General features: G+C 40.4%; 1 pseudogene; it reads left to right on the top strand.

Annotated features, from left to right (window-relative positions):
• The window catches only part of LOC137627603 (irregular chiasm C-roughest protein-like), a 95,376-nt pseudogene that overhangs the window by 73,361 nt on the left and 12,015 nt on the right, over positions 1 to 10,000 (top strand).

Below are 10,000 nucleotides of genomic sequence, written 5' to 3'. Positions count from 1 at the left end.
ATGAATAAATTGACTATATTCATCCACCAACCCCTCGTCACTCCAGGTTCCCCCTCGCGTCAGCTGCGCCCCGGACCAATGGAGTAAAGTGGGAAACACTGCAAAGCTGGAATGCAGCATTGCTGGCACTTCTGTGCAATCACTGAAGATCATTTGGACTCGACACGGAAAGGAAATAAACTTAGGTGAGGGAGCTCGTAAATATGTCACGTGATCTATGGGAACTCATGATTGCTCTTCATTAGCGGAGGTTGATGAAATCGTTGCTATTACGAGCTTTGGAGATATAGATTCTAATCCTAAGATATTATAAAAGCCTCCCATTACTACAACGTTAAGCATTTCTTGTATTGGCAAAAATTAATTTTATTTTACAATAGATTTATTCGTAAAGATATTATATGAATTTTTACGTTGAACAGGGTGATATAAATCTCTCTATACGGTATGTATGTAAGATCTATCTTGATGGTGTTACTATTCTTAAAATTAATTGTTCATTACTTCTATTTTAGTTTATTTATTTCCTTATTTCTTTTCCTCACTGGGCTATATTTCGATATTTCGCTATTGGAGACCTTTGGCTTATATCATCCTACTTTTCCAACTAGGGTTGTCTTAGAAAATGATAATAATAATAATAATAATAATAATAATAATAATAATGATAATAATAATACTGTTTGAGTGGCTTTATAATTCATATAAATTTCTTTTAAATTGTTTGTTATACCACAATTAAGTGTAGTTTCTATCTCATAATAAGAATAAAATACTAAAATTATTATTTCCTTAAATCGAAAAAGCATCAATAGGTTGAATAATCTTCACAATTATTCGTCTCAAACTAAAATCATCTTTATTATTACACTACCAAAAACTTTCATTAACTTCTCTATCATTTTTTTTTTTTTTTTAGCAAACCAGGTATTAGCACTTATAACCTGACCTTTGCTTACAGAGAACGATCGATACAAAGTGGAACAGTGGGTGACAAAGGATGGAATTCGACATACCTTATCCATCAGAGACGCCCAAGAAGATGATTTCGGATCCTACAACTTTTCTGCTCATAATGATTTTGGATCAGATTTCTTTGAAGTAATTCTTCGTCAGACGAGTAAGGCCTCTATTTGGTTTCTAATTCATTTTATTAATAATAATAATAATAATAATAATAATAATAATAATAATAATAAGCTGGATATAACCCAGAACCCCACATTATAAACCGCCAGTCTCTGTAGACTGTGATTAAAAAATAGTAAAAATAATGATAATATAAATTTATTAGAGACACTATTACAACTACTCCTACTACCACTACTACTACTACTAATACTACTACTGATAATAAAAATAATAATAATAATAATAATAATAATAATAATAATAATAATAATAGTAATAATAATTGTATCAATGAATTATGGTTAGTTTAAGAATATATGCCCTGGTTGGTTTTATCTTATTGCTCATAATTATTTCTAATTGTTTTCTTATCAGTTTATTTCCATTGCTGATGGCATACATATTTTATTCACTGATTGAGATATTTATTCATAATATGGTAAAAAAAGATATAACAGATTTTTTTTAACATATGCAGTATGTTTGATCATAAGTATATTTGTTCCACCACGGACCACTCTTAAGGAGAACCTACAGCAGCTAGCTCCGACGACCAGGACTTCCCCCTCCTCCCCAAGACCTAGTCCCCCCTCTCAGCGTGCGTGACTTTGATCTCACTTGTTTACCTACAATGTACCAAGAAGAAGCCCCCAGAAGTACCTGCCTATGTAAAAGGCCACCAATCTACTCTTGGTCGTTGACGTGTCAGGTCGTCTCTCCAGCTTCTCTTGCGACCTTAGTTTTTTCCTGGTGTTAGCGTGTGTGTTGTCTTTGCGTTCCCTGTCTTACCTGGCTTTCCTTGCGTGTTCGCTAAGCAAAGAGTCTGTGCATGTGCAGCGTCATTGCTCATGTGTAGATAGAAAGTTGCTTGCACCTCCCTTTCACACGCCGGGCTTGATCCACACGTTCTCTGTTCCTAGTGAAAAAAGACAGGTCACCCCTGATGAAAGGCAGTGGGTCTCATCCTCCTTCTGCCTACTCTACGATTTCCAATGTGCGGGAATCTCTTTGTCTCCGGGACTGCCAACAGTTTGGATGAGATCTCTAACGAGACTGTGTCGGGACCTCGTGTCTCTTCCTTCCTGTCCGGGAGTCAGGCTAACCCCTCGCTTCCTGGTTATTCCGGGATCTCTTCTCCTCACCAGAGGCGGCTATGTCGGACATAGTAGGGCTGTTGAGGGAGATGATGGCGAAGTTTGAGCACCTGTCCCAGGGTAGAGCTCCTTTCTCAGCGAGTGGTCCTTCACCGCGGCTAGCGGCTCCATGTTCGTCACTCAGCCTGGATCTTTTGCTCAAGCTCCCCTACCAGGGTCCGCCGGCAGACTCAGATCAGGTCGGCCAACCATCTTTCTACCCGCCGACTGCGTGTGTAGCCTCTGCTCAGCTGCGGTAGATGTTCCCCTATCTGCTCACAAGATGGCGGTCCCAGCTTCCTGTCAGCGGCTCCCAAGAGCTTATCTCTCCTCCTGGGATCAAGCTCTCAGTCCATTACTGAGACTGTTTTTCTATTTATTCTTGTGTCAATCATTCCAGATGTTCTGGTGCAGGAAGACGTGCCGGGGAACGAATAGCTTCATAAAGATTCATTCATGAAGCAGCATAATCAAGGGGTAAATAACTTTTCTCCTATACCTTGAAATGAATGTTTTAGCAACCTTCACACATCTTCCATGGTTTTCATTATTCAGGATTAGCGTTGGTCAATCCGTCACTTTGGACGGATATCATACTTCTCATATCATTGAGCCTTTGTAGAGAAGATCAGTTTCTTGCTTCATATACGCGCATACGTGGAAGTATGTTTGACATTCATACATGTGATAGAGAATTTATAAAAGAATGTTTACTTTCTGTATCTGGAATGGTGTGGCCATGAAAAAGAAAGACTTTGAAAAAAATCAGTTGTTCCGATACGAATACTTCCCACGTCCCAATAAATAGGAATTTACTCTATCGTGTCTTTGCTGACCAAAGATTTTCCCTCCCCACAGGCCAAGCCCCACCCCAATCCCCCCTTCTCATCTGTGTGACCCTGGCCTCTCTTGTTTCCCAGCTGGCCTTAGAGGGATGCTAGACTTGACTTTCAAGGTCACCATTAACACCTTCTTACTCTGGTCGTCCTCTTGACCATCATCTCGCTTGCGTATGTCAGAGTTTTCCTGTAGCTTTGTGTGTTTTCTTGTGTGTTGATCTCGTGGCCCTCGACCTCCAATATGGAAATTGTGCGAGTGCAACATCGTTGCGCTATCGATCCTATGCCAATATCTGAAGTAATTGGAGAGAGAAACTTTTCCAGTCTAGCCGAAATAATAATGAAAATAGCATATGCAATCATTGATGAACATAACTTTCCCAAATCTGAGAGAATGGCTGTAGTCACACCTGTTCTGGAAAGTGCACTGGACTACCAGGAATTAGGCTCATATAGACCTATTTCAAATCTATCCTTTGTTTTAAAAATGATAGAATACGTAATTCTTGAACAATAGTCAGTCACTTAGAAGTAATAGAAGCTTTGCCTGACAACCAATCTGCTTACAGAAAACTATACTCTATGGAGATGGCCATCTGCTCTGTTGTAAATGATATGGTGGAAATGATGGATGAAAATAAATGTGGCATTTTAATATTGCTCGATCTCAGTGCTGCTTTTGATACAGTTGTGCATGAACTGCTACTAAATGATCTACGGTCCATCGGCGTTGAACATCATACTTTTGAATACCTAAAAGACTACTTATTTGGTAGAAATTACTGTGTACAGATTGGAAACTCGTATTCATCATATGAATCCTTAAACAGAGGGTACCCCATGGGAGGGTACTTAGCCCAATCTTATTCTGCATCTATACTATTGGTGTATCGAAAATACTACAAAGCTCTGGTGTGGATTTCAAATTATTTGCGGATGACACAATTTTACTTCTCCATAAATGGTATAGATGACACTACTGAAACTCTAAACCGAATTATTGATAGTGTTAGAGAATGGATGACATTTAAACAACTAAAATTAAAGGAGAATAAAACTGAATTCATGGTGGTGGTGAGTAAGAGAAACAGCATAAGAAACTTGGGTGATATTCAAATGAACATAAATAATGACTCAATGCCAATATCTAGTAAAGTTTGAGACCTAGGTGTATTACTTGACTGCAACCTGTCTCTAAATGCCCAGATGAATAATGTAATAAAAACTGCTGGTTATCATCTAAGAAATATTCCATCTATAAAAAAGTACCTGGACAAAAAATCTATAAAGAAACTTGTGATAAACTGCTATTACCAGGATTTACTACTGCAACTCTATCTATTACAATTTACCAAAAGTGCAACTTAAGAAATTACAAAACATAATAAACAGAGGAGCAAGACTGATAAAAGGTGTCCCACTTAGAGAAAGGATCACCCTTATACTAATTGATTTACACTGGCTGCCGATAAAAGCGAGAATTGAATTTAAAATATGCACAATAACCCACCAAGTTATCAGAACCGGTCGTTCAAAATACTGAAGAGAATTGCTACATATTGCGAAGCCAACAAATCGTGTTGACATGAGAATAGTTACAGAAGGCTTCAAGCTACTGGAACCTAGATATATGTCTACTTTAGGCACCAGAGCCTTTAAATATGTGGCCCCGAGACTATGTAATAAGCTCCCACGAAACATCAAAATGATTGAAGACATTGAGGCTTTCAAGAGGAAACTGAAGACTTCCTTATTTTAACAGTCATACAACAGTGACGATTTAATATTAAATGAACAATACACGATATGAAACGTTAAATACTCTGAACGCACAAGATAAAACGACAGTGGAGATAGGTACTTCTGAGGGCTTCTTGGTGCATTGTGGATAAACAAGTGAGGTCAGGGTCACGCACGCTGGGAGGAGTATTTAGACCTGTTGGAGGGGATGGGGGGGGGGGGGGGGAGGTTGCAGGAATTCCTGGTCGTGGGAGCTAGCTGCTCCAGGTTCTCTTTAAGAGTGGTCCATGGTCAGAATGTTGGAAAAAATAAGATTTTCTTAGAAATGGTTATTTCATTTAAATAATTATAATTCTTATTTATCAGTTGTTTACACATTACCAGAAAGGTTAAAAGGGACAGAATAAATCACATTATTTCAGTTATGTTCCTGTCCGTATTACTTTTATTGGAGGACCTGGAAAGAGGAAAGATATTTAATCAAACTTATTGTAACCTATTTACAATATCTAAGTTATAGCAATAGTGGTTTTCGTACCAAGATTTTCATTGAGTTTATAAAAACATTCTTTCAAAAATTAGAAAAAACGCGCGAGTGTATCAAATTCAGCATGATTTTCTATAAAATTTCACATAATGACTATCTCTCTCTCTCTCTCTCTCTCTCTCTCTCTCTCTCTCTCTCTCTCTCTGTATATATATATATATATATATATATATATATATATATATATATATATATATATATATATATATATATATGTAAATATCACCCACGAAATGCATTTAATACCGAATTCTATCTTGGGAATACATATCCACTTGGAATTCATTTTATGGTAACAGCTTCTGGCCGGGTGGTGATTCGAACCACCACCTGTATGGCTAGAAACCATGCTGGCAGGGACCCTACCGACTCAGCTATCAAGAGAGACTAGGGTCGGTACTAGGGTCGGTAAGGTCCCTGCCAGCATGGTTTCTAGCCGTACAGGTGGTGGTTCGAATCACCACCCGGCCAGAAGCTGTTACCATAAAATGAATTCCAAGTGGATATGTATTCCCAAGATAGAATTCGGTATTAAATGCATTTCGTGGGTGATATTTACATTAATTAAAATCACGTGTGCCTGTGATATATGTTCATATATATATATATATATATATATATATATATATATATATATATATATATATATATATATATATATATATATACATATATATATAAACCCTCACTCAGATTTCGCCAGTCATTTTTATCTTGAGCTTTTAATTTAATACTCCTCAATTCATCATCTACTCCACGCTTCCTAGTCATGCTATGCAGGTCTGGATCTTCCAACTCTTTTAGTGCCTTGTGGACCCCAGTTAAACGTTTGGTGAAGTAATCTCTCTTGTGGAGTGCGAAGATCATGCCAAAACCATCTCCATCTACCCCTCACCATGACCTCTTCCATATATGGCACTCGAGTAATTTCTCTTATAGTTTCATTTCTAATCCTGTCCTGCCATTTAACTCCTAATATTTTTCTGAGGGGTTTGTTCTCAATTCTACTAAATCTGTTAGAGAGTTTTTCATTGTCATACCATGACTCATGTCCGTACAGTAACACAGATCTCACTAAACTGATATATAGCCTTATTTTTATATGTAATTTCAGCTAATTTGATTTCCAAATTTTACTAAAGCTAGCCATTATTGGATTTGGTTTTTCTAATCTTTCACTAAACTCCAACTCTAATGACCCTGTATTGGAGATCATAGTTCCTAAATGTTGAATAATTCTACCTTACTAATCCTTTCTCCTTCCAATGATATTTAATCTTCCATTGTATATTCCGTTCTCATCATCTCTGTCTTTTTCTATTGAACTTGAGCCCAACCTCCTGTGGTATTTCATGCATTCTGGTAGGCAAGCATTGCATATACGATGGTGTTCCACTAATGAAGACAACATCATCAGCATACTCCAGTTCAGCTAATTTTCTATTACGGATCCAGTCCAATCCTTCTCCGCCATCTCAAACTATTCAATGCATTAAAAAATCAGTGAGGAGGATAAACAACATAGGTGACAACATATTCCCTTTGAATGCTCCACTGTTCACTGGAAATTCATTTGATTGGACTCCACTATTATTAACTTTTTACTTGCTATGCACATGAACATACTTAATCAAATTTATATCTTCAAGAGGAATTCCACAAAATTAGCCGGTGCACACTATCAAAGGCTTTTTCATTTTCCATAATTGGCATCACAAGGGGATTTCTATATTCTACGCATTTCTGTACAACATGTATTAAAATGAACGTTTGATCAGTACAACTTCTACCTTTTTCAAAATCCTATTTTTCCATCTCTGAGCTTTTCATTAATCTTTTTCTCTGGTCTCTTTGGAATAAGAATAATTTATATTTTCATGACAACTGACATAAATGTGATGCCTCTGTAATTATTGCAATTAGTCAGGTCTCCTTTTTCTTGCCATTTTCCCCAACACTCCTAACTCCATTCATCAGGTCTCGCCTCTTCATGCTACATTTTATAAAACAATCTTGTAAGTATTCTGGAGGTCACTTCATTTTCATCCAGTATCATCTCAGGAGTTATTCCATCATAACCAGGGGATTTCCATCTCCTGATTTTTTTTTCTTCAATTATAGCTTCGACTCCAAACACACTGAATTCTTTCATTGGCAAATCAGATCTTCATCAGCTTCAGGTATACCAATCAAAATATTCCCTTGGTATCTCCTATTCCTGATCTTGCTAAAGAGTTCCACCTAACGTTGCCTTTCTCCATCCTCTGTTGTTATAATAAAACCATCTCTCTTTTTGCTGGGTATATGCTTCTTCTTCTTTGACCCTATAGAGATTTCATTAATACTTCTATGAGCAATGTACCAACCGTGTGTCACACGATCGTACATAGTTCATTTTGTGTATATATTATACTTGTATCTTCGCTCTTCCCTCGTACTGAAAAGTGCCAGAATAAACGTGTCTGTTTTTCTCATCTGTAACAGTGTCTGTTTTTTAACATGAAATTTCTTGTTGCTTTAAGCTTTTGTATATAAAGGCGAGTGTTCTATAATAAACTCACTCAGTTGCTTGAATACTGTCTTTGAGTCATAACCTTCTCACGGCCCGTCACATTGGTGACCCCTGAAGTCGACTCGCTCCTCCCCCCTTCCACCCCCCCTCGCCCCTCCATCGTTAGTATTATGGTGGACTCTACGGAAGTTGGCGCTGCGGCTGCCCCATTGAAACTTTCATCGTTCGCCACCGGAAAGGCGTTTGCTTGGTTTCAGCGCGCAGAAGTCTAGTTTCGCATCAAGGGGGTGACTCGCTCCACCACCAAAGCAGATTGTGTTCTCGCGGCGATACCCGAGGACACCTTCTCGGAAATATCCGACTGGCTTTGTGAACAAGGAGACACCCCAATAGCGGATGACGCCCTCAAAACATACCTTCTGCAGTAGTACTCGCCGTTGCCAGCCGCCCGTATAGCAAAGCTTTTTCAGCTCTCGCAACAACCGTTGGGGGACCAAAGGGCTTCGCTTGCCCTCAGGGAGATGACCAGTATCGCTCGCCTGCAGCCTGCTGCGGATGGCTCTCCTTCTCCTTGTGAGGTGAACCTACTTCGTTCCCTTTGGATACGCTGTTTACCCGGACCTATACGCGCTGCCATACCCGATGTCGATAGTTTACCCATAAAGGACTTGATGACCAGAGCCGACGCCCTTATGGACAGCCACTTCAAAACCTCCATCAACGCCTCCACCCCTGACGAAGAGGACGCCTATTCAACATCAACCGAAGCTGACGTGAATGCCGTAGGACATACACGCCTACCCCGTGACGTGCAGAAGCGGCGACAAAGCCACCCACCACCCACCACTCGCTCGCGCCCTAACCAACAACTTCTACAGCCACTTACTACCTCCCATCCGACGCAGTTTTGCTACTACCTCACCAGATTCGGGGCAACCGCGAAGAAATGTGCCAAGGATTGTCAGTGGTCAAAAAACGTGTAAGTAGGCCATTGCTCGTGGCGGTGGCCTCCCGTGTTTCTAATCTTTTCTTTTTACATGATGCAGGAACGGGCGTGCGATTTTTGGTAGACACGAGTGCTTGTCATTCTCATTTCCCAAGGGAACTCTTCAGAACACGACGCAGTCTGTCTATGTCTGCCGACGTCCGCTTGGTAGCTGCCAACGGATCCGCGATACCCACCTACGGTTACGAGAACCTCACATTATCGTTCGGAAACAGTAAATTTAATTGGAAGTTTCTCGTTACTGACGTCACATTGCCAATCCTCGGTGCGGATTTCCTCTCTCATTTCTACCTTCTGGTCAATGTCGCCCACTGACGATTGGTCAACGCAGACTCGTACTTGTCGACACCTCATCAACCCGCCCCCTCCAACCTCGCTCTCCACATCAGCGAATGGATGGCATCTTAGGGGACCTCCCTTTCTGTGTATGTTATGTGGACGACATACTTGTGTTCTCCTCCTCAAAAGAGGAACACCTTCGTCACCTCGCATCGTGCTCGACCACCTGCAACAAAACGGCCTTGTAGTCCGGTACGACAAGTGTACCTTTGGTGCCAACGAAGTGTCGTTATTAGGGCACCACATCACTCCTGAAGGAGTCCATCCCCTCCCTGAGAAGGTAGCAGCCGTTCAGGACTTCCCCGCGCTCTCAACCAATAAAGCTCTGCAGGAATTCTTGGGCATGATCAACTATTATCACCGTTTTCTGCCAACCAAAGCCGCCACTCTTGCTCTCCTCTATGCTTCCCTCAAGGGCAAGCCAAAGGACCTGAAGTGGGGTCCCCTTCAAGAAGCAGCCTTCTGCAATGCAAAGAAGACCCTATCAACTGCTGCGGCTCTCACTTTTCCTATCCCACATGCCCCTCTCCTTTTCTCCACCGATGCCAGCGACGTCGCTATTGGTGCTGTACTCAAACAAGTGGTCAACGGCTCGCCCCGTCCATTGGCCTATTTCAGCAGGAAACTGTCAAAGGCAGAATCGGGTTATTCTACCTTCGATCGCGAATTGCTGGCGGTGCACTGGGCTGCCCGTCACTTTAGCCATTTCTTAGAAGGTATGCCCTTCGTCATTCGCAGATATCACATGACACT

Source organism: Palaemon carinicauda, chromosome 35 (assembly GCF_036898095.1).
Source record: "Palaemon carinicauda isolate YSFRI2023 chromosome 35, ASM3689809v2, whole genome shotgun sequence".
NCBI classification, from domain to species: domain Eukaryota; kingdom Metazoa; phylum Arthropoda; class Malacostraca; order Decapoda; family Palaemonidae; genus Palaemon; species Palaemon carinicauda.
This window is presented reverse-complemented; position numbering and strand designations above follow the sequence as displayed.